Source organism: Arvicanthis niloticus, chromosome 6, assembly GCF_011762505.2.
Source record: "Arvicanthis niloticus isolate mArvNil1 chromosome 6, mArvNil1.pat.X, whole genome shotgun sequence".
In the NCBI taxonomy this organism is placed as follows: Eukaryota; Metazoa; Chordata; class Mammalia; order Rodentia; family Muridae; genus Arvicanthis; species Arvicanthis niloticus.
In genome coordinates, this window is record NC_047663.1 from 80,322,894 (window position 1) to 80,350,266 (window position 27,373).

The 27,373-nt window shown below is 36.3% G+C and overlaps 2 long non-coding RNA genes and 1 pseudogene across 2 annotated transcripts in view; 2 read left to right on the top strand and 1 right to left on the bottom strand.

Annotated features, from left to right (window-relative positions):
* The window catches only part of LOC143442541 (uncharacterized), a 378,775-nt gene that overhangs the window by 55,775 nt on the left and 295,627 nt on the right, over positions 1-27,373 (top strand). The window lies entirely within an intron of this gene.
* Positions 7,820-12,136, bottom strand: LOC143442540 (uncharacterized). The gene is made up of 2 exons (XR_013110787.1): positions 12,071-12,136; positions 7,820-8,176 (listed from the first exon to the last, which is right to left on the bottom strand). It is a non-coding gene; the product is annotated as an uncharacterized LOC143442540 (long non-coding RNA).
* On the top strand, positions 16,794-17,676 carry LOC117710346 (uncharacterized; annotated as a pseudogene).

Below are 27,373 nucleotides of genomic sequence, written 5' to 3' on the forward strand. Positions count from 1 at the left end.
TTTTTTCTTGATTTTAGCATTTACTTATTTTCTATCAAATACATATTATTTTCTAGTAACATAAACTGGTAATAGTAATAATGGAGTTGTTTAGTTCCGTCTGTTAGTAAACAAAAAATATGGAAGAGAAACTCACCAATTGACAGACACGATACTATATCCCATCAACCTCCTGTTACAAACTCACACCTCTGAATGTGTGCACTGTGAAAATCTCCAGTCTTCCATGTGCTGATGACCTAGATATTTCTGAAGTTCCTCACCTTTGTCTCATCATATAATTTTCCCTTCATGTAAAAGCAGTGGATCAATGAAATAGACTTACTGCTTTTTAACCCATTGGTTGCCTCATGCTCTAATGACAGGGAGAATGGCATTCTTCCAGTTTTGTGTGATACGATCCTACACCGATGAAATAGAGTCTTTCATATTGCTCTGATAAAAATACTTGGAGAAAAAAAATTGCAGTGCGGGACAAAGAGTGACAATCTAAAGGAAGCTAAACAAACAGATAAATCCAGAGAACTGTGATGGAGCAGAAAATGTAGGCTAAGGAAGAAGCTTCCTCTATTTAATATGAAACTATAGGAAGGAGTTCATCTGTTTGTCGGTAGCCCTCCATCTACATGAGAACATTGATCGGGGTACTTCCAGCACAGCGCTCTGTAAGATCAGAAACAAAAGCTTGCAGTTCTGTATGTAGAAAGCTTAATAAATGTTAGTCATGACTGTTAGGTAGTTTAGAAAACTTAAGAAACAATATGTGAGGAAGGACCTCAGGAAAACCAGTGGAGTCAATTATTAGCCAGTCTCAGGTGACTTTGCAAAGGGCAGCTTCCGCCAACTAGAAAGGCAGGAACACAAACTGCTGCAAGTTAAGGAGGTAAATAGGCAATAAATACTTGTCATAGAGAAATCAATAGAAGCAGAAATCAATAGAGCCAAGGAAGCTCATCCATTCGAGCCATCGGAGAGTGAAAATAAAAAACTAAAGTAAAATGCTAAAGTGATCTGACAGGTTTTCTCTCTTTTAAGGCAGGGACTGTGCTGGAAAGCAGAGTGCATGGCACAGTCAGGAAGAGAGAGCTGGCTGTAAAGGCTTGGCAGTTGTGAGAGTGAAAGAGGAAGAGGCCCATTCTTGTGAGTGTAGCATGCAGGCTGGTCTATAGCCTGCTAGATTGAGGGCATTTTCTTACCAGACAAAGTAGCTTCCCATTGTATCTAAAGCTTAAGGACCACAGGGTCTATATGACACTGAGCAAGGTTCTAGCAGGCTAGGGCGTTAATGAATTAAGCTCAAAACCATAGGATGTTTGTAATTTGAACAAATGATCTTAAGTAGAGATTAGGCCCCAAATGGGCTTCTGCAGGGAATGTCACTTAACAGTACTGTGTTCATTCAGGACCACAGGGAAAGCCTACATAAGTCAAGCATCAAATGTGCCCATTCATTCTATATTGATATATTTAGTAAATAAAGAAATAACCTGTTTTATTTCTGACTTTAATAAAACATCTGACCTAGAATGTAAAGTAGAATGTTTATTCTTTAGAAACATTTTTTTTTCCTTAAAAAGATTTTTTTTTGAGGGGCCTGGATCATTGTTTTCTTAAATATACAAGTCCCATTTTAAAAGCAATTATGAAATGCATTAGCAAGCAGATGTCCATTCTTTCAGGCGGTTATGATGAGTCAAAACAAATCTGTCATAGAAATTGTATTAAACTGCATAATCTGCTCACTGAAGCAAGTAAAACACACCAAACACAAACAATATCCAGAGGGTCATGATTACTGCAGTTATAATGAGAGCCTTAGAACAATCTCATATGGCTAAAAGTGTGAGGTCCTGGAAATTTGATCATGTATGCAATCCCATTTAAGTTGGGAGAATTTTCTTAACCTCTCTGATTCTCAGTTTTCTCATCTTTGAGATGTTAATAGTAGCCTATAACTTCTAGGACTACTGATGTAATATACAAGCATGTAGCAGTCATCTTCTTGAAAAATGCTATGGATTTTGTTTTTGTGTGTGTGTGTTTGTTTGTTTGTTTGTTTACTCCCAGTCATGTTTGGTTCTACCCTCAGTTTCTACACTATCCACTCTCCAAATCCTGGCCATCCAGTCAAAGTAGGGCATGGACTCCCTCTTGTGACATGGGTCTCAAGTTCAACCAAACATTGGTTGGCTGCTCCTACAAGTTCCATGCCACCCTATCATTGTAGCAGTACAGCCTGCAGGCAGGAATCTTTCACAGTGGGAAGGAGTGTATCTCTGGCTATTTTGCTAGGTCTTCAGACTCTCTTGCTTCTACTGAGCTGTCTTGTCCAGGATTGGTATGGTGTGCTTTGCTTTGTCTCATTGTACTTTCTTTTGTCCTGTTTGGCTGCTGTCTCTTGGAAACCTGCTCCTTTCTAAAGATAAAAGGGATGGGAAGTGGACCTGGGGAAGAGGGAACGTGGGGGGATATATGGAGAGTGGAGAAAGGAGAGAGAGGAAATTGTGGTTGGGGAGTATTATATGAGAGAAGAATCTATTTTCAACTAAAAAAGAAAGAATTGCTATGAAGACTTACTTTATAGATGCACATATATGCATATACATTTGATATATGTATTGTCTTAGTTTCTTCTCCTGTTGTGGTCATAAAATATCCTGAAAAAAGTAACTTAAAGAAGGAAATAGTTTTTTTGTGTGTTATTCAGTTGTGTTTTGTTTTTCAAATTACTGTTCTAGGAGGATATAGTCAGTCCTTTGTAAATCATAGTAGGGGCATCACATCATCTCCTTGAAAGAATACAGTCACAGTCAAGATCAGAGAAAGACAGACTAATTAATACATGCATGACAATGTTCAATTCACTTGCTTTCTCTACTGTTACACAGATCAGGACTTGCTGCCTAGGGAATGATACCACATATAACATGGGTGGCTCTTCCTTAAGATAATCTCCTATAGCCTTGCCTGGAGCTCCATTTCCATGTAAGTCTAGATCTGACCAAGGTGAAAATTTAAACCAATCATTTCATATACATAAATAAACATATATAATCATATACTAAAGTATAATCATGGGAGGATTGTTGCACTAGGATTGTTGCAACTAAGTCAGTTGAGCTTAACTGACTAAATGAACAGTGCAGACTCTGCATGTGGACACACTCAGCACACTACAATTTGCAAAAAATGCCCATCTATGGTTACTCTGGCTAATATAAACAAAAAGGTTGAAAACATCTCAAAACTTAAAAAAAAAAATAGACTGAACTGTGTGTATCTATCACTTTAAATCAAAACTACATTTAAAATTTACCAAACATGAACATATACTGAAAAAATACTTTAAGCAAATGACAAAAGAATCAACAAGAGTTTGGATTTTTTTTTTTGGGGGGGGGTATGGCCTTTTTCAAATATGCCCCAAAAGCTAATCTGTTGTAATGTTGTAAAGACATCTAACCTTTAAATGCTTCTTCTATTTTCTTAAGATGGTTCTGTTGAATTTCCTGACTCCCTGGGTAGATCATTGCTTTAGAATATTCAGCTGGCAAACAGCATTCCTGTGGAGATACACTACCAGGCTAAGAACAAAAAAATAGTAAACATTAGATCTAGGGTATTTTACTGTTAAAGCCCCAGAAGCACCAGTCTTATCTAAAAGTCTGTTACGAAAGCAAATTAATCTGATTTGCATGTCATTTAACCAGAGGATAAATTTGGGTGGCTCTGGATCATCTCAAACAAAGATTATATTAGCAGCCAGTGTAATTTGGTTTGATGAAAAAGAGGAGAAAGCATGTTTAAATAATTTTAAATTTAAAGGAGTGAAAAAATGCATAGATCATTCTTTAAACAAAAAATGGTGATGCTCTGTCCAATCAAAAAGAAAATCCTCTAACTCAATTAAATAACAAGAATTGAAAATAATATTTTTTTCTGAATTAGAAGAAAAATGTTGATCTCAAGTATTTTCCTAGATCTAAAACATCCATAACACTAATCAATTGTCACAGGAACTAAAGCTTAAAATAAGTCAAGGACATAGATGGCCAGAAATTCTGAGACACACAGAATAAAATACTTTAATAATTTCATTTGGAATTTATTTATCTAAAATGCTTGATGTTTCATATACTTTCAAGCTACATAAAATTTATTTTACCTGGCATTTTATTTTACTTTGAAAATGATTTTCTTAAATATTCTGGATTGATTCATCAACACCCCTACCATTTTTCCCCACAAAAGATAATATGTGTCAAAGAAATCATATCCTGCCCTGGTATACAAATATAAAAACCACACTGGTTCAGGACCTCTATTACTCTGTCTGAAAGAGGAAGCAACAGGGTGAAATCATACTTCCTTTGATGACCCAACCGTCAGAAGTCAGACGGTGTCACTTTGATTCATTTATTATTGAAGATAATTGAGAATTTGCCCTCTGCTTGAATAGATAGGCTTCAGCTTTCAGTGGAGTAAGCATCACTGTAACCCTTAAAATTTGTATGTGAGATGGCATATGTGTGAGCTGAGTTTGCTTTGACAAACTGACACTGCAGGGCTCTCACATTGTTAGGTAGAACACAGCAGAAAGTAAAAGCTTCCGTGGGATTCTGTGTTTTTGTTCCTGTATAGTGAATGATTTTCATAATCATGCATAGTGACCTTGCTTAGGGATTCAAAGTGGCCAAGGCTTAATACCAGTGATGCTAATCTTTAACTGCTATTAGGGAAATTTATGTAAACTCTTGAAATCTAAATTTTCATGAAGTACTGTAGAGGAGAGTCAATGGAGGAATATATTTAGTAGGAGTACAATGATAATCAATATAGACTTCCTCTTATTTGTGGGTTTGCTATTAAGGATGAAACCAGAGGCTATAAAATAAAAGTGCATGCTCTACAATGATCTCCAGTCCTAACCTCTTAACTTTGCATGAACAAATGTATCAAGTGTGACCATGTAAAACTGTCAGATTGATCATTCTAATGGTTACCCATAGGTGACCACAGATGGCTAGATCTAATGCATTTTAATGAACAAATCATTGGAAATATTGAGTCCCAGAAAATAGACACATTGTGCAGAAAATATGCTTTTTGCATTTTTATTTAAAATATGTATTACATCGAGAATCAGTATAAAAACATTTTATAAAATGAGTATTTGAAGAATTAGACATTGGCCTTCTCTTTTCATTTGTCTTTTATGTCCCATTCTTTAGCATAAGATGATTTCTTATAACCACAGCTCACTGATTAGACTAGAATTCACAGTTTGTGCATTGACTGATAAAGAGAAATCATGAACAGAAACGTTTCCTCTCTCTAAGCTTAAAAACCTTCCCAGAAGTATGTTTTTATTAATATTAACCTTTTCTCTATTGTTACACATCCTTCAATGTACAAAAGACTTATTATCTCAATTGACCTACTCTGGGGCATCAAGATTTGAACTCATAACTTCAGTAATGACAGATTAGCCTATTAATCTATTGTATCTTCTTGACTTTCTGCCCAGTTTTTCACAGTCAGAATGATTCATGGAACTGAATTTTTTTTGCATCACTCAGCTTTGGCAATATGTCATCAAAGCAAATTATACACTCGCCTTCCATGAGTCAAAATGTGTTTAGATTATCATGGTTTCTCCAAATCTTCAGTCATCTCAAATCTGTATTAAAGAAACCAGAACAATTCACAAAGTTACCCTGTAAACCAAACGCAGAAAATAGCAATGTCCCAGTTAAAAGCAAGCAAACAAACAAACAAAGGACACCGTAAGAATTAAAAGACTGTTAATTTGTTACCTATAATAATGATATGTAAAAAATGATGGATATACAAGGGAGTGGGAAAAGCTTAATCAGTTCAATTTTTGTTTTAATCGATAATTTTATAAGTATACATTGTACTCAGTACATAAAAGGTTGTACTTGTCTTAATATGGTCATTAATCTTGAGGGAGCATGAAGATATATGACATTATTGACATGGATCCATGTAGAGAAGGGCAGGTCTATTCTGAAAAGTCAGTGTTGAAGACAGGGAGTTCTGAATGTCTCACTGGTGGTTCTTTGATCTCATACTGCTTTCCCACTAAGCATTATTTGTAACTAGGTTTTGTTTTAATGATTATAGACAGCTCCATTTAGGGTAAGAAGTTTGTAAAATAGGTGATTTTCAATGTTAACTCTGCATCAGTGAGCTAAAATCCTCAGTCTGCAACAGTACCAACTTGAGATTTTTTTTAAGCAACAGATAACTGATATTTATGCCCTGGAGTTTCTGACTTAGCAGGTATAGTATGCTGTTCAAGAACTACATTTCCGGCATATTCCCTGCTGTTGCTGTTGCTGTTGCTGTTATCAGGACCAGTGTGGATGCATCTTTTAAAAGATATGCAGTAATATTTTATAGACGTTATCAAATAAAAAGAGAAAATAGGTGCCTAGACCAAGACAGTGGATGTGAAGAGGCATTTAGTCAAGATATCTGCCTGACTGTGGAGTAATCAGATATGGAGATAAATGGGAAGAAGCAAAGATAAATTAGATGAAGTGGTATTGATGCCACAACACAGAGGAAGCCTAGATGCTGAGTTTTAGACAGAGCTGATTGCAAAATCAGATGACTGCCTGAAAGAACAGAGTTGCTCATGCAGGGTGGTTCTGATCTACATTCTACATTCTTTGGTTTGGAGGTTGAACTAAAAGTTTGTTCTTTTTTCTTTTGCTCTAAGATACATCCTAGGACTTTGAGGAAGGTTGTATTTATACGTGACAGACTAATTGATCAAGCAAAAAAATTTGTATGGCAGCAGAATATTCAGGTTATAGCATAGTTATTACTGTCTGCTTTTAGCCAACTTACAGATTTTGGAGCAAACGTGAAGGAGAAACCATTGTAAGGGCTTATAGTTTGTCAAGAGAAGACAACATGTTCAAAGTTGAGAAGAGATTTCCCTCCTAATAGATAGGGGCAAACATCTAAAGTTTGAACTTTTAATGTTTCAGCTGATTTCATTATAAGAGATTCGATACACATATGTAATGATCATAGTTGATGTCACATTTTGATGAAAATGATATCATGTAGAAGTCCTAAGTGATGATCACACCAACAATTAGTTGTAGCTGCGTCCTGTATGGACTGAACTGTGTGCCTTGAAGTTAAATGATGAGGGCTGAATATTGCCGCAGCTGCAAGTGATGCTGGCAGTGCAGTTCCCTTAGTGTGCAGTCAGGTCTCCTGGCACTTTTTAAGCTGCCAGAGACAAGGGGTAACAGCTGGGCAGAGGGCAGTATTTTGGCATGATAGAATGGTTATAAAAACGGTGCTACTAATTCAACTATGTCAAAGCACAATTTTACATCCTTTATAGAATGTGACTTTGATTTGAGTATTGAAAACTGAAGAGATAAAACGAAAAAACCCAACAGGTTTTGGGGTTGGGGTTTCAATTGTGATGTCTCTTCCTTTTTGGCAACAGCAGGCTCAGTTGGTCAAAGAATGACAAACATGTATCTGTAAAATAAGTGGGCTTTCTAGAGCCATAGAGCTTAGCAAAAGTCAAGTTGTTGACTCTCTAGAAGTACAAAACTCTTTTCAGAAAGGTCACATTCAAATTTCACAATCATGTAAGGTACTCTAAGCAAACCAAGGGACATTCAGTTGGTTATGATAATGACAAGCTCACAGATTGTTGTCTGTAGAAAAAAATAATAGCAACATGGGCAAACCATCAGTTTATTTGGCGAAAGAGAGTGAAATGCAGCATGTAGATCACCAGAAGAACTTCATGATACTGGTATGGAATCTTTCCATTTTAGTCTTTATTTCTTTCACTTAGAATGAATTGTGATTTATGCCTTTATTCTGGGGGGAGGAACCAATAACATTATACAGAATGGCTGACAGTCTTTGGAAGAAAGTAGATGAGGAGTTCAACATATTATACAGCTAAGGCAGGAGCTCGATAAAAGAAGGGAGGAATGGAGAATAAAGAAACGAAGGGAGGAGCCTGAGGTGGGAAGAAAAGTCTCATCTGAGTACCAAAATTACCAGCTTTACAAGTCAAATGATTCTAGTTTTTTCATTTCTCTTTTTCTGTTCTTCTCTTCTGATATTTCTTCTCCTTTTTTTTTCTTCTTCATTTCAATGAGAACACCTAAAAAATACAGAATTGTTCATGGATAAATTATCAAGAAGTAGCTATTTTACCAAGAAGTAGTTATTTTAGCCTAAAATTTAAAAATTGTACATGTAGAACTTGAAACCATTGCAGCTTAGGAGATGGAGACAACTCACCCTCTTGAATGAAGACAATTGGAACCTTGGGAGAATGTCTTTAATCCTTTAGGTAATCAGTTTAGGAAAAGGAAGACTGAAGGTAGAGATCAAAACACAAAGGAAAAGGGGGTCGATAAAATTTGGGATGCAAAAGTATAGGAGACAGAAAGCATTGAGGGGAGGAAATAATCAATATCACACAGCCAGAAAAATTATGTTGAACTATAAAGACAGTAAAGAAAACTGAAAGCAAAAATGGAACTTCAAATAAAATCTATGTCTGAAGTTCTCAACTGTGCTGACAGTGATAGTTCTTTTAAATCTTACTGGATTAAAAAAAAAGAATATAAAAACCATTTGTACTAGTCATTGGAAATTTCTATTTTTATTTATTAACATTTAGAACAGATATTTTGATTTTTAAAATTTTGAACAGGAGAATTGCCTTGTTTAATTAAAATATTTAAGCAACTTATTTGTTTATACTAGATACTAAATATTCAGTAATAATTTATGAAAAGATGTGAACCATTCACACCAAGGTAACAAGTTTATTTTAACTAGAATTCATCAATAATTCCTGTCATTTATGTCTAGGAATTTGGTAGAAAGGATCTGGGTTCTGTTTTGTTTAAGATTTATTTTTATTATTTTACTTATGCGTGGGTATGTGCACAGCACCACAGAAGCTCTGGGAGGCATGAAATGCCAGATACCAATGGAACTTTAGTCAAAACAGTCACAAGCATCTCAGACCCTGATATGAGTCTGAACTCCAACACCCTGCAGGGAAAGAAGGTTTTACTGCTGAAATGTGTCTCTAATTCATTATTCTAGATTTTTACTTATTTGATTGTTATGGGCTTGTTGGGAATATAGGCATGTTCTCAGCCCAGGCAAACATTTTTTAAAAATGGGGAAAATGTAAACACTCAACCACTGACCATTTTCACATAGTTTAATTTAGCTGGCTTCTGAGCTTTGCAAATATTGCAGCATTTAAAAAATAGCGTAGAGGTCTAGATATACAACTTCAGTATATTTCATTAACATCTTGCAGGACATTTCAATAGTAATTTTGACTGTAAGTTTTCACCTAGCTACTGTGACCTAGCATAAGCTGTGACTCTAAGGTAAATTGTAAAGTGTTCAGAAATAGTATTTAAGAATCCTCTGCTTAGTTTATGAGAGATATTATGATTATGGATTCTTTTTTATTTGAAAATGTAATGTAGAGATTCTTAAATGTAAATTATCCGTCTAAAGTGAATCACATCAATGCAGAGGATTGCCATCATGTTCGACAGGAGTACGATAGAATAACTCAGTGTCATGGGAGGTTCTGGAATTCAAAACGCAGAAAAATTAAAAACTGACTTCGTGGTCTTCCTACGAGCTAGCTTTGAGTCACACCAACATTAGATTTCCTGCTCCATCCATAAATTATCATCTAATATAAACGTATGACAAAACAAATTAGGGTAAATGGACATCATGTAGTTCTAAAAGAGGCTGCCAAAGGACTCATAGCTAATCTCACAAGTTTGAAAACACTCGCTATTTTGCGAGAGCCTGTTGTTCTTGTGTAATTCAGCAACAGTTTAGCCTCGTTACCCACTGCTGGCCTTATGTTCCTGCATCTGCTGTGTGAAGAAAACATTTTTCCCTTAAAGTAGCATCCACCATGCTAATTGTTCTCACTCCCAGTTCACGTTAAGCGTCAGATGAGCGATTTGTGGTTCAAGGCATGTACCGGAACTCATTCGACTTTGGCAACGGCTGCCGTTTTCAGTGGATTCAAAGAGTTTGTAGCTCTAGGACACCGAGATCACCTTCCACGGGTAGTAGCTGCCTCAATTAAATCTAACACAAACAGCATTTATACAGCACTAAATGAAGCAGCTGAACTGTAGAGTGCTCCATCAACTGAGGCTTGAGCCTACATGATAGGAGTGTAACTGGCTGCATTGAAAAGCATTTCTTATTTCTCTGGGTTTCATTTGCAGAGCATTATTAAGAGACATCTGCCGTGTTTCTTTAAGTATTTTACTTTGCTTTCTTGGAAATTACACAATTAGAGTATTTTAACAGCTCCATTGTCAGTCCCTACCTGAGCAGCAAGCAGCTTTGCAACTTTCTTTATTGGCAGATAATTGAGAAGACACTCTCAGCTTGCTGCTGGTAAGCCTAGATCTGCTGGTCTGCTGTATTATCGAAAGTGACTTCATTCCTGTGACATGGGGTAAGGTTTCCTGATTGGGCAACATGTTATCACTTTGGGAACTATTCGTACTTTATTGGAAAAGCACCACATCCAGCAGATACTCATCATAAATAGCTTTATTTCTCACTTAGTGTCACTGTTGGTTAACACTGACTAAGAAGACTTCAGGTTGCCTAATACCTTCTGGTTTTGTTACCCTTTTTCTGCTAGATCAATGCCCTGGTTGTACTGATATCCTTGATTATCTATGTTTACTTCCCTGCCTCTAGGCTTTTTGTTCTTGTCAGTATATTAATGTTTTAATCCTTTGTGTGATTTTTGGCAGATAGAGAGCTTTATTATTAATGTGGGCAATCATTATTTTACTTTATTTTTTATGTTTACTGTTCTGTGTTTTCTGTCCCTGCTTTCTTTCTTGTATCTGTCACTATTTTCTTCAACTCAAAAAACACTTATAGCATTTCATTTAATGTAGGTTTGTATTTGCTCTCACCATTTCTCCCCTTCCTCTTCCTTCTTCCTTCCCTCCCTCTCTCCATCTCTGTTACTTTATCATCCCTTCCTTCCTTCCTTTTTTCTTTTTCCTCTCTCTCTTTCTTTGAATGTATTTATATGCACCTGTATGCCCAGTTGTGAACATCGGTTTATTCACCCATACAATACAAGACTTCAAATGTTTCTTTCTACCTCATTTTTTTTAAACTGAAGTGTAATTCAGGCTGGCAGCCACGTGCCTGTCTCATTCTCACACAGGGATAAAGGTAAAGGCACATGCATGACCATGCCCAGCCTTTAGGTAGATACTTGATTTTGAACTCAGAATCTGACGCTAGTGCTCTTACATATTGAACCATGTCTCCAGACCTTCCCTTTTCTTTCATAGGACTGTCTTGGTTTCCTCTTCTTACCCACAGGACAGTTCCACACTATGGCAACCACTTTTAGTAATTTAAATATGTCTCTCTTTAGTCTTCTGTTTATATGCATTTGTCTTATGAAAGCAGATGCCACTGTCATTGTTAAAGACAATGTATTTTCTTCTGGTCATGCTTAAGATGCTACTGCACCTTCTGCCCAGTCCACTGGCTTTATTACTATGTGGCAACGGATAAGTTTATTTGCTTTGTGTGTGTTTCCTAGCATCCTAACACCTATCCAGGAAGTACATAGGAAAGGCAAAGCAAGATAGGCTGCCTGAAGAACAACTCCTGTCCTTCTACCATCTTGGTCTCAAGCTTGGTGGCTTTGCCTGTCCTCCAACAGTAAAATTACAATCAAGAACTCACAGGTCTCTTGAAGGTAGATGCCAGCCCAAGTCAAGCTACTTTATAGCCATAGCTACAGAAAAGGAGTCTTCCTATTGTTCAGTAGAACATAGTCTCATGTGAAACACTCATAAGCCACAGCTGAGATGAGAAGCTAAAGAATTTCTAAGGTGATTTAGAAAAAGTAAAATGCAAAAAAACCTTCTGAATTGTGCTTTCAATATATACAAACAGATACATTAATAACAGTAATACATATAGAAAGCAAGTTATCTTTTGTTACCTGTGGTCCAGGCTATGGTACTGAGTATCCTTTGTCTTTTTTACCCTTAGCTCTGCACAGTATCTGAAAGTATATGAAAGATATGAAAATGAAGAACATCTGCAAACAGGAAAGAGTGTGCAATGTTTATTTTTCCCCAAGTCCTAAATTAAATAAATCCCGGCAAGTGAATAAAATAACGAAGTTAATTCTTAGGCATTCTAAGAAGCATCTCTGGAACTGCATTGGAAAACTGTAGATAAAAATCAGATGTTCTTTGGAAATTGCCCGAGTTTTGAATCAGAAATGTATTGCTTTTTAGCATTACCTCAACAAGTTAGTTGTTTATGTTACATAAATGATGAATAGCTTGCCAAAGCAGGAAATATACCAAACAAATTCAAAGAAAGATAAGAAACATTTGATTGATCTGAAATTATACTTGCCTGGGTAAGGCTGCTGAAAAGATTTATTCTGTCTCTTCTAATGTGCTTTGAGAACAGCTGAATGCCTTACCACTGGCCCGTAGAACTCAAGTGCCATTCCTATTTAAAAGAATCAGAACTCCCTGGAGAATGCTTGCATCCAGTCTAGAGGAGGAAACATCAAAACCAGCCAGGAACATTTCATGCGAGAACACCAGGAAGCACTGATAGTCTCTTAGGACCTCTTCCAAACAGCTGAGGAGTCAAATGGGAAAGCCTGCAATGCTCGGTCTTCAACATTTTAAGCACCAGGAATATAATAGCTGCAAAGTGTCTCAAGCTACAAAATAGTAAGAACAGCAAAGATAAAACAAAAGCCCGACCACTCCCCTTTATAACTCATTATTTTGGAAAGAGGCAAATAGAAGGGGAGTGGAAAATCAGTCTTTCTATTATTCCTGATGCATTTGGTGTCGCAGAGAGCCAAACGATTGTTAAGGAATAAGTATTTCTCTTGATGTAGAAATAAGTTCAGATGATTGCTAATGAAGAAAGGACATTATTGAAATGTGCTGGTTTTATAATCTAAGATGGAAGTGCTTATCCTGGCCATGAAAACCAGTGAAAGCTAAAATTAGAAACATAAATACATAAACTCCCATTACACATTTTCTTAATGGAGATATACATAGATAAGTTTATGTAGAAGGAAAAACATATTCTTTATCCTGCATAATCAAACCAGAAACAGCAACTGTCATTTGTCCTCTGTATTGAATGTCACCACAGATGCAAGACAATAGAGTCCGTAATTTAAAGAGTAGAATTTATCAAGATATAGAATGGTCTGGTATCAGGATGCATGAATTTATTCCCAGAATCCAAGAGGCAGAGAAGTGGTCCATTTGCTCTACACAGCAAGTTTTAATCATGCCTTCAAGAAACACATAGTGAGATCATTTTAAAAAGAAAGAAAGAAACAAGGATTGAAACAAAGAAAAAAGGAACATCTAAATTATGGGAAGCTACATAGTACAAACGTTCTCTTTAATATAACTAAAATTTGCAAAGAAAGGGTGAAAATCTATATATTAGTAAATAATTCAGATACTCATCTGCAAATTGATCTTGTATGATTCCTAATTCTAGTAAACCAAAATATTAATATATCTTCATAAAGAAACTAAAGCAGAATATATATTGAATATATGTATGTATACACACACACACACACACATGAAAACATTCAGAAAGTATTGTTAAATCATTTAGAGATAGCATTGTCATGAATGCTATGACAATGACTTTCATGAGTTTTTGTCTCACATATGTAAGATGACATATGTACATGTAAAATAATATATTTTAAATATTTTTTCAAAATATACTCTGAGAAACTGGTAGAGGTAAATTTTAATAACCTCATAATTATTGGGCCCATTCCCTTCTTTTTTCTCCATGTTGGAGGTTAAGCCAAGTCTTTCCTTACTTAGAAGACGACCAAGATTCTGGCTTTATTTAGGAGTGTTTACAGCTTTGCTATGAAGTTCTTACTAATAAACACAAACACAGGAAAGAATAGAATTTATTTGATAATACTTTATATGTTAAGCAACAGAAAGTAAGAGTTCTTTAAAAATGATTTAAGCTGACAGATAGTTTTGGTTTCGTTTTATTTTCTTAGAGATGGGACCTCTCAACATTCTTCCTCTGAATGTCTGACATCTATAATTACCAATATTGTTTTCAGAAAACAATATTTTGTGTTGTCTGCATGATCATACTCAGTGCGCATGGGCAGCCTTTAATCAGAACGAGGGAGAACCACTTAGGCCACTCTGCTACCCACAAATACTCTAATGGGGATCAATCACACCCAATTAAAACTCCAGGAACTATGAATCTTTAATAGGTTCACCATGAGATAATTCAGCTGTTAAGTCCTCTTTAGATTGGTGCTTCGGAGAAACTCAAACTCAAAATGAATCATCTTCATGACTTCATTGAAAATGAAGCTGTCTGCTTTTTCTGTTTGAAACACAGAGGGCTTTGCAGTTCTCACCGAACTAGGTTCCTAGGTATATATTAAAGATTTCTAGCTCAATGGTGCTTGTTTGAACTCTTGTTTACAATAAATACTATATTTTTGTTCTTTAATAATTAAAGAGCCTAAATAAACATAAGCACCTCGGTGACTTTTGTTTCCCATCTGCCACTTAACCTTGGCCCTTCTCGATGGCCCCCATCTGACCTAGGGTCATAGTGGGGATTGCTCTTTATTCCATTACAAATGAAAGTGCATCAGGAAAAGTGACTTGAGCCTTCTGCACCTTTATCTCTGTAATGCAATGGTCAAGAGGGCTGACTTCAGCACAAGGACACCTGACCTGACATTTTCTAGTTAAGCAACCTCAGCAGTTCCCCACCTCTTCTCCTCATCTATGAGGTCCCAGTAGCATTTTCCCTGTGTATGTCCGCTAAAGGTTAAACGAGATTTACATACGTTGCATTTTAGACAGTGACTGGTGCATGATGGCCTTTTAGCTGTTGCCTACTGATAGTAGTGTGGAAATACAGACTTCATCCCTTCTTGTGGTTGAGAGACACGAATAACCAAGGCCACATTGGGAGGCTATTCTTCCTCTCTTGGCTTTCCTAGGGCAAGTCAGCTGCTTGCCTAGTGTGAGTGCTAATACTGAGAAGGGTGTGAGCCTGTGGGTGTCTACAAGGAGGATGGAGTGACATAGTGTACATGCATCTGTGGATTACTATGTTCCAAATATTCTGAGAGGGTGGCAGAAGTTCTAATAAGATCATTTTATTTTTGGTGAGAGTATTTGCTTCTATTTATTTTTATGCCTGATCAACATTTGAAATCAACTTTTCACAGTGGTAAAAAGAACAGTCAAAGAGCTCTGCTGGAAATATTTGGCAGAACCCCAGCCAGAAGCCTCATCTTCACTGAATTTCTCTCTGTGTTGCTAATTTTATCCATGAATATCTATTTGCAGAAGATTTCCCCCTAGCTTTTCTTTCTGCCCTGTGCCTCACATTTTCGTAATATAATTATACTTATATAATGAGTTTAAATAAGTCATTAAGATACAGAAACTTAATGCATAATTAATTGATGTGATTATGAGAAAGAATGAGCACACAAAATATATGTTTGTATAAAAGCATATTTCAACACATAGGCACTGTGAGTATGAGAGTTTTTTTAACATAGAGCAGTGTGTCTCTCATCAATGCTTGTAATCAGAGGCAAATAGAGTGGATGAGGAACACTTCCATCTTCATTCTGCAAGTATAGAAACAGAATAAGCACTTTTGTAGATATCTTATACTTTTATCAGAGTCCTTTAAAAAGTAGTGTGGTTGTATGGCTTCAGTTAATTCCTTTACTGTAGCTTGAGATAATCACCCAGTCCCAAAATTAGTTGAGAAGTTTCATAAACATTCTATTCTACAGTTTTAAAACCAAACTCTATTGTACTGATCTTTACTAGAGATGTAGAAGATAGCTTGTTCTCTTATGACTAATTATCTTTTTAATAAGGAACTAACTGCATTGAGCAAGATTTGACTGTGACTTCAGCAAAGCTATAGATCTCCAGGCTGATCTGGCTGGTTGAGTGATTGTCTCCTTCCTTCCTTCCCCACTTGTATTGTTCCTGAAGCTGCATGTTGAGTTGAAGAAAGATGGCCTTGACCAATAGAGGAGAACTCATCTTTCACGGAGGCTGTGCTTCCCTGTCAGAATCTCCAAGCAACTCTATATTCATTCTTTAATTTTTTTTTTTTAATTTTGTGGACAAAGGCCTATCAGAGTTGATTCTCTTCTTCCATCTCATGAGTCCTGGTGAATTAACTCAGGTTGTTAGGTTTAATAATAAGTAATGTTTACCTGATGAGCCATCTTGCTGGCCCTATATTTTTTATTTCACCCATTTATCTACCCAAGAATCTAATAGGTGTGTTATCACAAGTCCATATATGTGTACATCACCTTTCCCAAATATATTGACATACTTGGTTTGGCTTCCATGATAGAACTTTATCTATACATCTATATTTATATGTATACATATATCTGTATCCTCTATATCTATGTCTATATCTATCTACATATATTGCTATTTTTATATATTTATTTCAAATGTAATGAATGGGACTTAGTATGTTAAATTCAAAATACATCACATTCTAAAGGTGAAAATAACTTTTAAAAGATACATCGGGGTACCCTGAGTTGTCTACTCCACTGCACTAGCATCTCCTCTCCCTCCCCTTTCTAAGGGGCCCTCACTATTGTCACGATGGACTCCATCAAGAAAAAGATGCTCCACAAAGCATCCAACTTGGATCAAGCCCAACAGGCAGAGGCAGACAAGAAGGTGACAGAAGACCGGAGCAAGCCGCTGGAAGATTAACTGCTGTCACTGCAAAAGCAACTAATGGGCACTGAATATGAACTGGACACATACTCCAAGGCTCTCAAAGATGCGCAGGAGAAACTGGAACTTCAGGAGAAAAAAAAGCCGGAGACGCTGAAGCTGATGTAGTAGCGTCTCTGAACAGCCACATCCAGCTCATTGAGGAGGAGTGAGATTGTAGTCAGAAACACTTGACAACAGGCTGCAGAAGGTGGAGGAGGCTGAGAAGAGAGCGAGAGGTATGGAAGTCATTGAAAGCTGAGCCCAAAAGGATGAAGAAAAGACGGAAATTTAGGAAATCCATCTGAAAGAGGCAAAGCATATTGCTGAAGACGCTGACAGCAAGTATGAAGAGGTGGCCGGTACGCTGGTCATTATAGATAGGGATCATTATCAATAGTGATCAGGAATGTGCTGGAGAGCCGGCTGAACTCTCAGAAGGCCAAGATCGACAGCTGGTAGACCTTGAATACATTAATTGCTGCAACATATAAGTACTCTCAGAAGGAAGACAAATAAGAGCTCAAGGTTCTTTCTAACAAAACGAAGAAGACTGAGATTCAGGCCAAGTTGACCGAAATCAGAAACTAAATTGGAGAAAAGCATTGATGACGTAGACGTCACCTTTGCTCACGCCAAGGAAGAAAATCTTAGTGTTTACCAGGTGTTGGGCTTGACTTTACTGGAGCTAAACAACGTCTGGAAGCCTCCTTGCCTGCAGCCATATTCTCTCGTTTCCCTTGCGTTGTTTTATTTCAATTTTTAAACACCTGTTTACCATGACACCTCTTCAACGCATTTTATGTATTTTTTTTTTTACCACTGTCACCGAAACATCTACAGAGAGCCAGCTAGGGCAGGGAGTGCGGAAAGACAAAGCCAAGCCTGAGTCTGGGCACTTATTTAAATATGCCATTTCCCAGGTTGACATGGCTCCACTTCTTGGAGTTTGGACATGCAGTTTGGTTGGCCAGTGTAAGAAGCCTCACAGAAACAGAAGGATTTCTGGCCAGAGTGCCAATGGAGGGATCACCAAGAAGACTGATGTTGGAGACAATTAAGTGTGGATTGGTACTAATTTTAACTGAAGGACCATTGAGGTCTTTTGTTCAATATCACACAATTTAGACCCATGTCCAACACTAATTTCTTTAGTTTTGGTTTGTACTGTAAGACACTATGGGTTTTACATGCCTGTGTCCACTAAAGCCAAGGGTTTGACAGCCAACATTGTTCTTGTAAGAGTCCCATTCCTTCACAATTGACATGCTTGCAGCCCCTTCCAACTCAGTGGGAAGATCGCTCCCCGCTCCCCTGCCTTTATAGTTCCCCATTTTAGGGTAAAAGTCTAGGCACTACATATGTAATTAGTACAGAAAAGGGGTTCTCTTAAGAAGTATAACTGAATGTAAGCACTGTATAACTACATGGAATAAAATGTGCACTGTAGGACATTTTCTTAAAAAATGATATGTCTGAATATATATTAAAAATTCTTAAATTCCATCGATTTGGTAGATACTAGACAAATGAACTTATCTGTAGTTTCTCTGTGCTTAAAAGCTGTTTTGAAGTAAAAGTCATTGCAAAACAAACAAATAACAACAAAAAAAACCAAAACATAACCAAAACCCCAAAACAAATAAAATAGCCCCTACAAAAACAAAAATCAAACCAAAAAACCAACAGAAAACCAAACCAAAGCAAACCAAACCAAAACTTTAGGTTACAGTGTTTGTCCCATGCCAATCTGGAACTGCTCATTCTATTATGATAAGCAATAAACAGTTTTCTCATTGAAACTGTGGTGTACCTGAGATGTTAAGAGTCTTTGTGTAAGGCCCCTGCCATACAGCTCACTGCCCCTGGGAAGCTCATTGTTTTACTGATACAAATGGTCCTAATTTAATTTGGGTCAGGATGCCTGTTGAGGTGGCTGAAGCAATGGCTTTTTTATCCTGTCCCATTACTGGGTACCTGGCATCATAGGAGTCTAAGAAGCCCCTAAATTAATTCTCTATATTCAGTCACTGCCATAAGAAAGGCAACCTCCCATGCGTCTATCTGGATTCTATTCCATTAGTCACACTTTAAATTATCTGTTCCATAAGTTATACATTTTTTACCTATCACTTTTTCCTGAGTCCTTGCTTTGAATGTCATTTTCAGAAATAAGTATTTATGAAAAACATAAATAAAGGTAATAGTTTGTCATATACTACTTAACTCTGGGTATAGAAAAATTTCATGAACTCTGTCATATCATGTTACTAGCTTGCTATGTTAAAGTCCCAGCAACACAACTTCCTGGCACAGTGGCATTGGGAACACATCTTGAAAGTTCTGTGTCTCGCTTTCCATTTTTTTGTTTAAACTTCCACAGGACTATTCATCCTCAAAGGAAGCCAGGACAGGAAACAAACACAGGGCAGGGTCCCAGAGGCAGGACCTGATGGAGAGGCCATGGAGGAGTGCTGCTTACTTACTTGCTCCCTATGGAGTGCTCAGGCCACTTTCTTATAGAACCCAGGACGACCAGTAAAGATGACACCACCCACAATTAGCTGGACCCTCTCCCATCAACCACTAATTATGAAAATGGATTACAGCAGGATCTTATATAGGAATTTTTTCAACTGAGGTTTTCTCTTTTCAGAAAACACTACTTCCTGTGTCAAGTCAACATAAAGACTAGCCAGCAGAGATGATAATACATACTTGGGAGCTAATGAGACAGCTTAACAGTAGAAGTTCTGTTTACTGTATATGAGCCACCAAGTACAATCCCTAGAACTAATAGTAATAATGATAATCACACCTATTTTCAGTTGATGGTGGTGAATCTACCCACTCATAAAGGAACAGCAATTAAATGTGATTAATAGTATGTATACCATTAAAAAATCTGGTAAATAGTATAGACAGGTATTTATATGCTAGGCAGCAAAGGTTACCATTAAGGCCCCTTCTCCTTGTAGTACCATTTCTACAAATGAAGGCAGACACTTGGAGTGGGAACACTAATGCAAAACCTCTAAGATAAAAGGCCACAGAGCAGTGCTTGCTCTGAGGGGGCTGTGGTTAAGACTAGAACCCTACTGAGATTCCTTGTAGCAAAAGAACACTAAAAATAAAAGTTCTAGGGGATTGACTAAGATGATGCATAGTGATCAACACAGGATCAGGAGTATATAGTGGGCCCCCAGAAGCTCCTTATTGTGTTCTCAGGTACTGCAGTGAAAGAAACCTAAGGATGAGTTAAGGTACAAGGTAGTAACTATTTAACAACTAGCCTGCCTATACTCAATATTCTTGGTATAGATGCAATGGTTATATTCTCTTACATTTACTAAATGCCATCACTCCTTCAAACCAGAACAGATTTATTTATTTGTTTGTTTGTTTGTTTTATGTATGTATGTATTTATTTTTATACTCCAGATTTAATCTGGATGGGATGGAAATGGAAAGTAACCTGAGGAAAAGAAGGTCCAGCAACAGGCCCAAAATGGGATCCAGCTCAAGGGGAGGTCACAAGGCCTGACACTAATACTGAGGCGATGGAGCACCCACAAAAAAAAGATGTCTATGTCTAGAAAGAAAGTCACACACATAGTTGGCTCTTTACACTACGTTAATGTGTAGTAATTTGTAATCTAAAGTTCCAGTAACATTCAGGCTTATGAACTAACAGTCCTATATTGCTATATATGGTAAGATAGTTTTTCCTGAATACTGAAAGGAAGGGAGGGATAGTCAAGTCAGCAAACACATCCCTGCTTGCATAGTGCCAGACCAGCACATGCTGAGAACAAGTATTCATGCATAAGCCCTGGCAGTGATAAGAGATTATCTAGGGAAAAAAATACTCTGAATGGAAATGCATTGTTTCTGCTTCAATGCATTTGTGCCCTGGGATAACTAGAAATAATTATTGAAACAAGCCTCTTGTTAATAATAATTACACTTCATTCTATGAAAACAAGAACAAACAGCAATTATCTATAATTTCTCATTTGCAAAACACTCTCATTATGCTAAGACTCCTTGTCTGTGTTTGATAATATGTTATGCATGATGGAAAAATCTCTATAGTTTTTTTTTTTTAATGTTGAAACTATACTGGGCTAAGCTTGATCAATATAATGCAGAATTAAATAGTTCCTCTTTTAAGATGAAATGTTATTGTTTGTGAAGCATAAGGTAGGAAAAATAATAATTTGGCGTATTTGAAAGAAGATATATCCATTAACCAAAATAAGTACAAATTATTTCTATATCAGCAAAACTCAAATGAAAAAAGGAGAAACAGGAATCAGCCAGGCAGTTGGGGAAGTGACGTGTACATAACTAGCAAGCATTGTGTCTGGATGGGCTTTAATGTTGGTATGTTATTCTGGCATTTGTTTAGTCTCAGTGTATATATGCTTCATTTAAAAACAGTTATTTCAACTTACCTTGGATATCATTAACTCAACTGCTTTACTGCATTCATTTTTATCTTAGACTCAACACTGTCTGAGAAAAGGAGAAAACCAATTTTCCCGTACTTCAATTCTCTACTAACATGTGAAAACTCCCTTTGTTATTAAGAAATTTGAATCTCTGAACTTTGGTCGCTGTTTATGAAATAAGTGAGTTGTTCAGAAAGTTTGTAACCTCCCCATTTGAAGAACTGTTCTTACCCTCCATAAAACTATGGTACCCAGAGCTCATGGTTTCTGGGGTATTTGAATGAAATAGTGCATGCAAAACATTTAGCATAGAGCCTGCCAGGACATTAAGTTCTCAATGCAGGCCAATAACTGGTCACTTTATATGTGTCATTGTAGAGCTGAAAAGAATTAATATTGCTTTTTTTCAAAGCAAAAACAACAACAAATAATATGTATCTGTCCCATTTGAAACATAGTAGGACTCAGTAATGCCTCAGAAAAAAACTCAATTATCTCAGTAGTACAAAAAGGTATAGTCTGAGTCTGGCAGGATATTTCTTACAAGCAAATCAACCAAATACCCTGCTGAAATACAGGTACAGATTTCCATTTAATAGCTACATTGTAACACTGGAAAATTATTCAAATTTTAAGGCTATTTTTTATATTCTATAAAGTATTGATGCTAAGTCTTGATGGGGTACAAATTATGAAAGTTGTATATTTCATTTATGAATTAGTTATTATATTTTGTCTTTCTGTGGAATTCAATTACTAAAACAATTTTATAATTTGTCTAACTAATTTCATTAATATTGGCCTGCATTCATCATGTTGGAATGGTTGTTTGTTTAAAGGCTAGATATTTTTTTAGAGTAAAACTGCTAAGATAGTTCTCACAAGCAAATACTTGAAAGTATGTTCAACATTCACATCATTCATGATATTAAAATCGAGACTGCTCAAGATTCCATTCTACTTCAGTAAGAATGGCTGTCACCATAAAAACAGACTACATTGTTAATGTTAATAAGTGCATGGCCATACAGGAACCCTTATATACTGCTGCTGAGAATGTAAATAGGTACTATGGAAAACTAAAAATAGATGAATATACACATCATTTTGAATATGATGTGTATATTCGAAAGACTTTACATAGTGCGTATTGCTACATTATTCACAACAACATGAAAATAGAATTATCCTAGGTGTTCTTCTAGAGATAACTATACAAAACAAAAACAAAAAACCAAATAGTATAGTAATAGTTTACTGGAAAAAAAAAAAAAGAAATCTTGAGGTGTTTAGGAAAACGGACAGAATTACAGATCATTATTTTGAGTAAAATAAGTCAGTGTCTAAAAAGCAAATGTCAGCCATTTTCTGTCAATTCTTCAATCCATATTTAATTGACAACTATTCAGTTATTTTAATGCTATATTCAAGACTCACATGAAAAACAAAAATAGAGTCTGCAGTTTAATGATTTTCCAATAGATTAAATAGGTAACACATAGAAGACATAGATTTAAAATTGAGCAGGAGGCAACATGATACTGTTTTACCTGGAGTGGTGGGAGCTGTGTGGTTGCTAAAAATGCCTTGTACCTCCCACAAAACTTGTAGAACATGTAGAGATCATATTCAGTGGCCTGTTAAGAGATGGGCCATCCAACCATCTCAAAAATATTAACCCAGAATTGCTCCTGTAAAAGGAAATGCAAGAACAAAGAGTGGAACATAGACTGAAGGAAATGTCATCCAGAGACTGCCCCACGTAGGGATCCATGCCATCTGCAGACACCAAACCCAGAGGCTATTGCTGATACCAAGAAGTGCTTGCTGACAGGAGCCTGGTATAGCTGTCCCTTGAGAAGCTCTGCCAGCAACTGACCAATACATATGTGGATGCTCACAGCCAACCATCAGACTGAGCACAGAGACCTCAGTTGAGGAATTAGGGAAAGGACTGAAGGAGCTGAAGGGATTTCAAACCCAATAGAAAGAAAAAAAAAATCAACAGAACAGACACCCTAGAGCTCCCAGGGACTAAACCACCAACCAAAAAGCACACATGGAGGGAATCCATGGCTCCAACTGCATGTGTAGCAGAGGATTGGCTTATCCTGCAACAATGGGTGGGGAGGCCCTATTTCCTGTGGAGACTCGATGCCCTACTCTAGGGCGGTGAGGCTGGAGTGGGTGGCTGGGTGGGGAAGCACCCTCATAAAAGCTGGGGGAAGGGAGTTTACAGAGAGAAAACTGGGAAGGAGGATAACATTTGAATTGTAAATAAATTAAATAACTAATATAAAAAGAAAAAGAAGAAAGAAAAATTTAAGAAAGAGTTAAGGTGAGGTTTCCCCTGAGTTTCTTAAGATATTTCAATTCTCTAATGTTTAAATATGCTATTCCCATGTTTATAAAACATGTAATTAATTTTGAATGTGCATATACATACACATATACATAAACATAATGCATAACAAATTCTACATATATTACAAATATATACCAGATAATGGATTTTTTACCTTGTCTACTCACTTACTGAAGGTGCATTACCAAGCAGCTAATTTTCTTCTTAGAAAAATATAATAGATACACATACACCTACCTTGTCATTTCTAAAGTGTTTTCTGACTTTGTAAGTGGAGAGTATGGCTTCGATGTTTCTTCAAGTATTTGTTACATGGTAAGTCACAAAGAGCAAAGCATGCACTCTATAAAACATGTCCTCCCTCTGAGTGAGTTTCAATCATTGTACTTAACCAGTTCTCAGAAATGCACGTTTCTTATTGTTTACCAATCTACACAGTCAAAGAATTCCAGTTTGTAGATACCTTTCCTATGATTAACCCATGTGCAAACCTCTTTTTAACTTCTGCTCTTAGAGCTGATTATTAGTATGAATTTTCCCCAAATATCTAAATTCACTGGAAATGAGCTGATAAAATGTGCTGACAGCCTAACCTCATCCAAGCCGTCATCTGATGTTTCCAGTCAATTAAGAAGCTAACCATATTATTACCATTTCAAGTGAAGAAACATTTGGAATATTTAGAGTTCGTGAGATGAGGCTCATTCTCTGGTCATCATGTTGTGAGATTATAATACAAAATTTAACACCCACCCCCACTGCTATCTAACGAGTTCCATTTAATTCATAGAATTACAATCTAAGCAGAAAATTACTGTCTGGTTTCCTTTTTTCAAAGATATAACCTAAATCTCCCAAGCTTTTACTGCATACAGATGCCTTTTAAATGTCTCCTATTAATAGAATTCTCTCATTGAGGAGAGCTTGCATCCCCAATTTTCAATAAACCAATGATGTACAAACACTAAGGATTCCAGTATCTATTTTTGCTTTTTCTGCCAGTTTGCATTTCTCCTACTCATGTTTATGTTGACACCCTCACTTTTAATTACGGATGCTCATTTTTCAAGATAAAAAGAGGAAGAATTTCACTTTTAAAGTTGTATTTTAACACAGCCAATTTTGTACGTCTTACTAATTCATTTTCTTAACCTAAGCATTTTCCCATTTAAAAAAAAAAGAAAATGTAAATACCCACAGTTAAAGCCTAGTAGGTGTTTGGAAATCCCACAGTTTCTTAGTTATTCTATGCATCCCTTGTGGAGATGAAGACGTGAAGTTAATTTAAGATATACAGTAGCAAGCTTGTGCACATGAAAATATTGTTCATAGTGGCAATTATCCTGCAACTAATTTGCTTTCGGAGCATTATGCCTTTAGGCTAACAAACACTCTAAGTTTGTTTAATCTTAATTAAACTTTTCTCTCAAAATTAACTTGCTCTACTTTCAAATACGAAAAGTGTTTTCTCCTCAGTCTCATGGAAACTTGCATTAAAAGGCAGGATGTTTGGAATCCTGTAAGAGAAACACACTTAGGTTTTCACATAAGTGTCAGTTAGGAGCTGACAGCTCAGGTATAAAATCATGGCCACCTGTCTATATTTCCTAGAGAAAGATGGTCCTGTTATTTTGGGTGTGAATTCAGATGCCAGAGTAGTTTAATGTAATTAAGAAAACAATGTTGATTTGACGGCCCCAAACCTACCTGACTATAGTATTACTACTTTGCATTTGGTTTGGTTCATTTTCCTCTAAACAACGTGGTGACTTTAATATTGTCAGAATGTGGCTAGCTAGCTGTGAAAGGAGGAAGGATGGAGGACAGCACACTTACCAATAGTCAAAAGCATTGATCAGAACTGCAGAGTCTCATTGCTCCTCAATTTCTTTTGAGCTGGGAGAGTAGGCTGTAGAATTGCAATTACAAATCTTTCTTACAGACCTTTTATCTGACACCAGCTCATTTATGCAACACTCAATGGGACTTCTTCACAGTGACATCTTTTGGCCTCTAAAACTTTGCTTAGAGAGGCTACAAATTTCATGCTATACAAACCCTGCTTGAGGGAATAAATTAGTTAATTAAGTCATTTGTAATTTTCCTAGAACGCAAAGCCATAATGCTGAATTTTACTCCATGCATTTGTCTACATACTATTTGTCTACATTGCTCTACAGTTATCTTTCTATAATCAACTCATAATCTATCCATCTTTATTCACCTAACCCCCCCCCTCTCTTTCTCTAGCATCGATTCATCTATCTATCACCTACATATACATCCACCTTTCTAACATCTAGATGGCTGGCTGGCTGACTGACTGTCTCTCTGTCTATTGTATATGCCTAGAGACATATATAAAGAGAATATTGATTATTGCATACCAGGCTTACTGCTGGTACTTTTTTTCCCTGAAAAAAATCAACTGGAATAATCAATAGAAGTACTGTATAAGAGTCTAGTAATATCTCCAAAGGCATTTTGAACATGTAATAATGGTTATTAAGTTTATTTGAAAATAGAGAGTCAGAAAAGTGTATTTTATTGACATTACATCAAATACAAGTTTTATAGGGTTGAAATCTTGACAATATCAGATGTGAATAACAATGGATAGGAGTATGCCTGTCTTCTAGTTAATTAACTTCGCTTTAATGATCTTTAGTGTATTCTTTTTTTTAGTTATTACATGAGATTTGGCTCCCTCTTAATATAACATAATCAAAGGATGTAAATGTCTTATACAAGTGTTTCTTCAATCTTTAATTTTGGTTTTTATTCGATCATGCTTCTTCTGATATTTAAGCAGAGAATGAATTGCTTCATAATATTTTCTATATGCAGCATCTTGCTGAGTGTGTCTGGTGTTTCCTTTTACTAAGTGTGAGGTGAGGTCAGATCTTGCTTCCCATATTTCAAAAAGTGAAGAATTTCCACTGAGATTCTAACTTCTAGTAAGGACTAAGAATTCAAAATTCAAAGCAGATGTACAAGTAATCAAACAACTAAAATGAAGGAAAGCATTGTTTATTCATAACATGAATGAAATTGTTTTCAATTTCTCTCTGTTAGTGTTAAATACACTTTTGATTAAAAACTCATTTTTACTTAAGATATATATATATATATTCACACAAATATGTATTTTTATTTATATATATATAGTATATATATAAAAATATTTATATATAATATATATATAATATATATATCTTAGTAATCATTTTTAAATAAAGGATTTATAAAAATTCTTCAACTCAAGTCCAATGGTGTTTTATTCATGGTTCTCTAGAATAAATGAATGCAGAAACTATGTATTTATATTACAAAGGATTTAATGGAGCACTTTACATGACACAGACTAGGTAGTCCAACAATGATTATGTGCATCCTGGAGAGGCTAGGAAGACAGTAGCTGCCCTATCCAAGAGGCTGGAGGCCTCAGTTGAGATTGATGCCAGAGGACAGAAGGATTCCTGGAGAGCTGTTGGTCTTAATCCACATTGGAAGGAGGAAGAAGTTGTGTAGTAATCTCGGCCAGAGTTTGACAGCTGTTAGATCTATGGAGTAAATTCAGTTGTCAGCAAGGCACAAAGGCAGGCAGGCTCTGTTTTCTCTTCAGACCCCTCTACATCTGCATT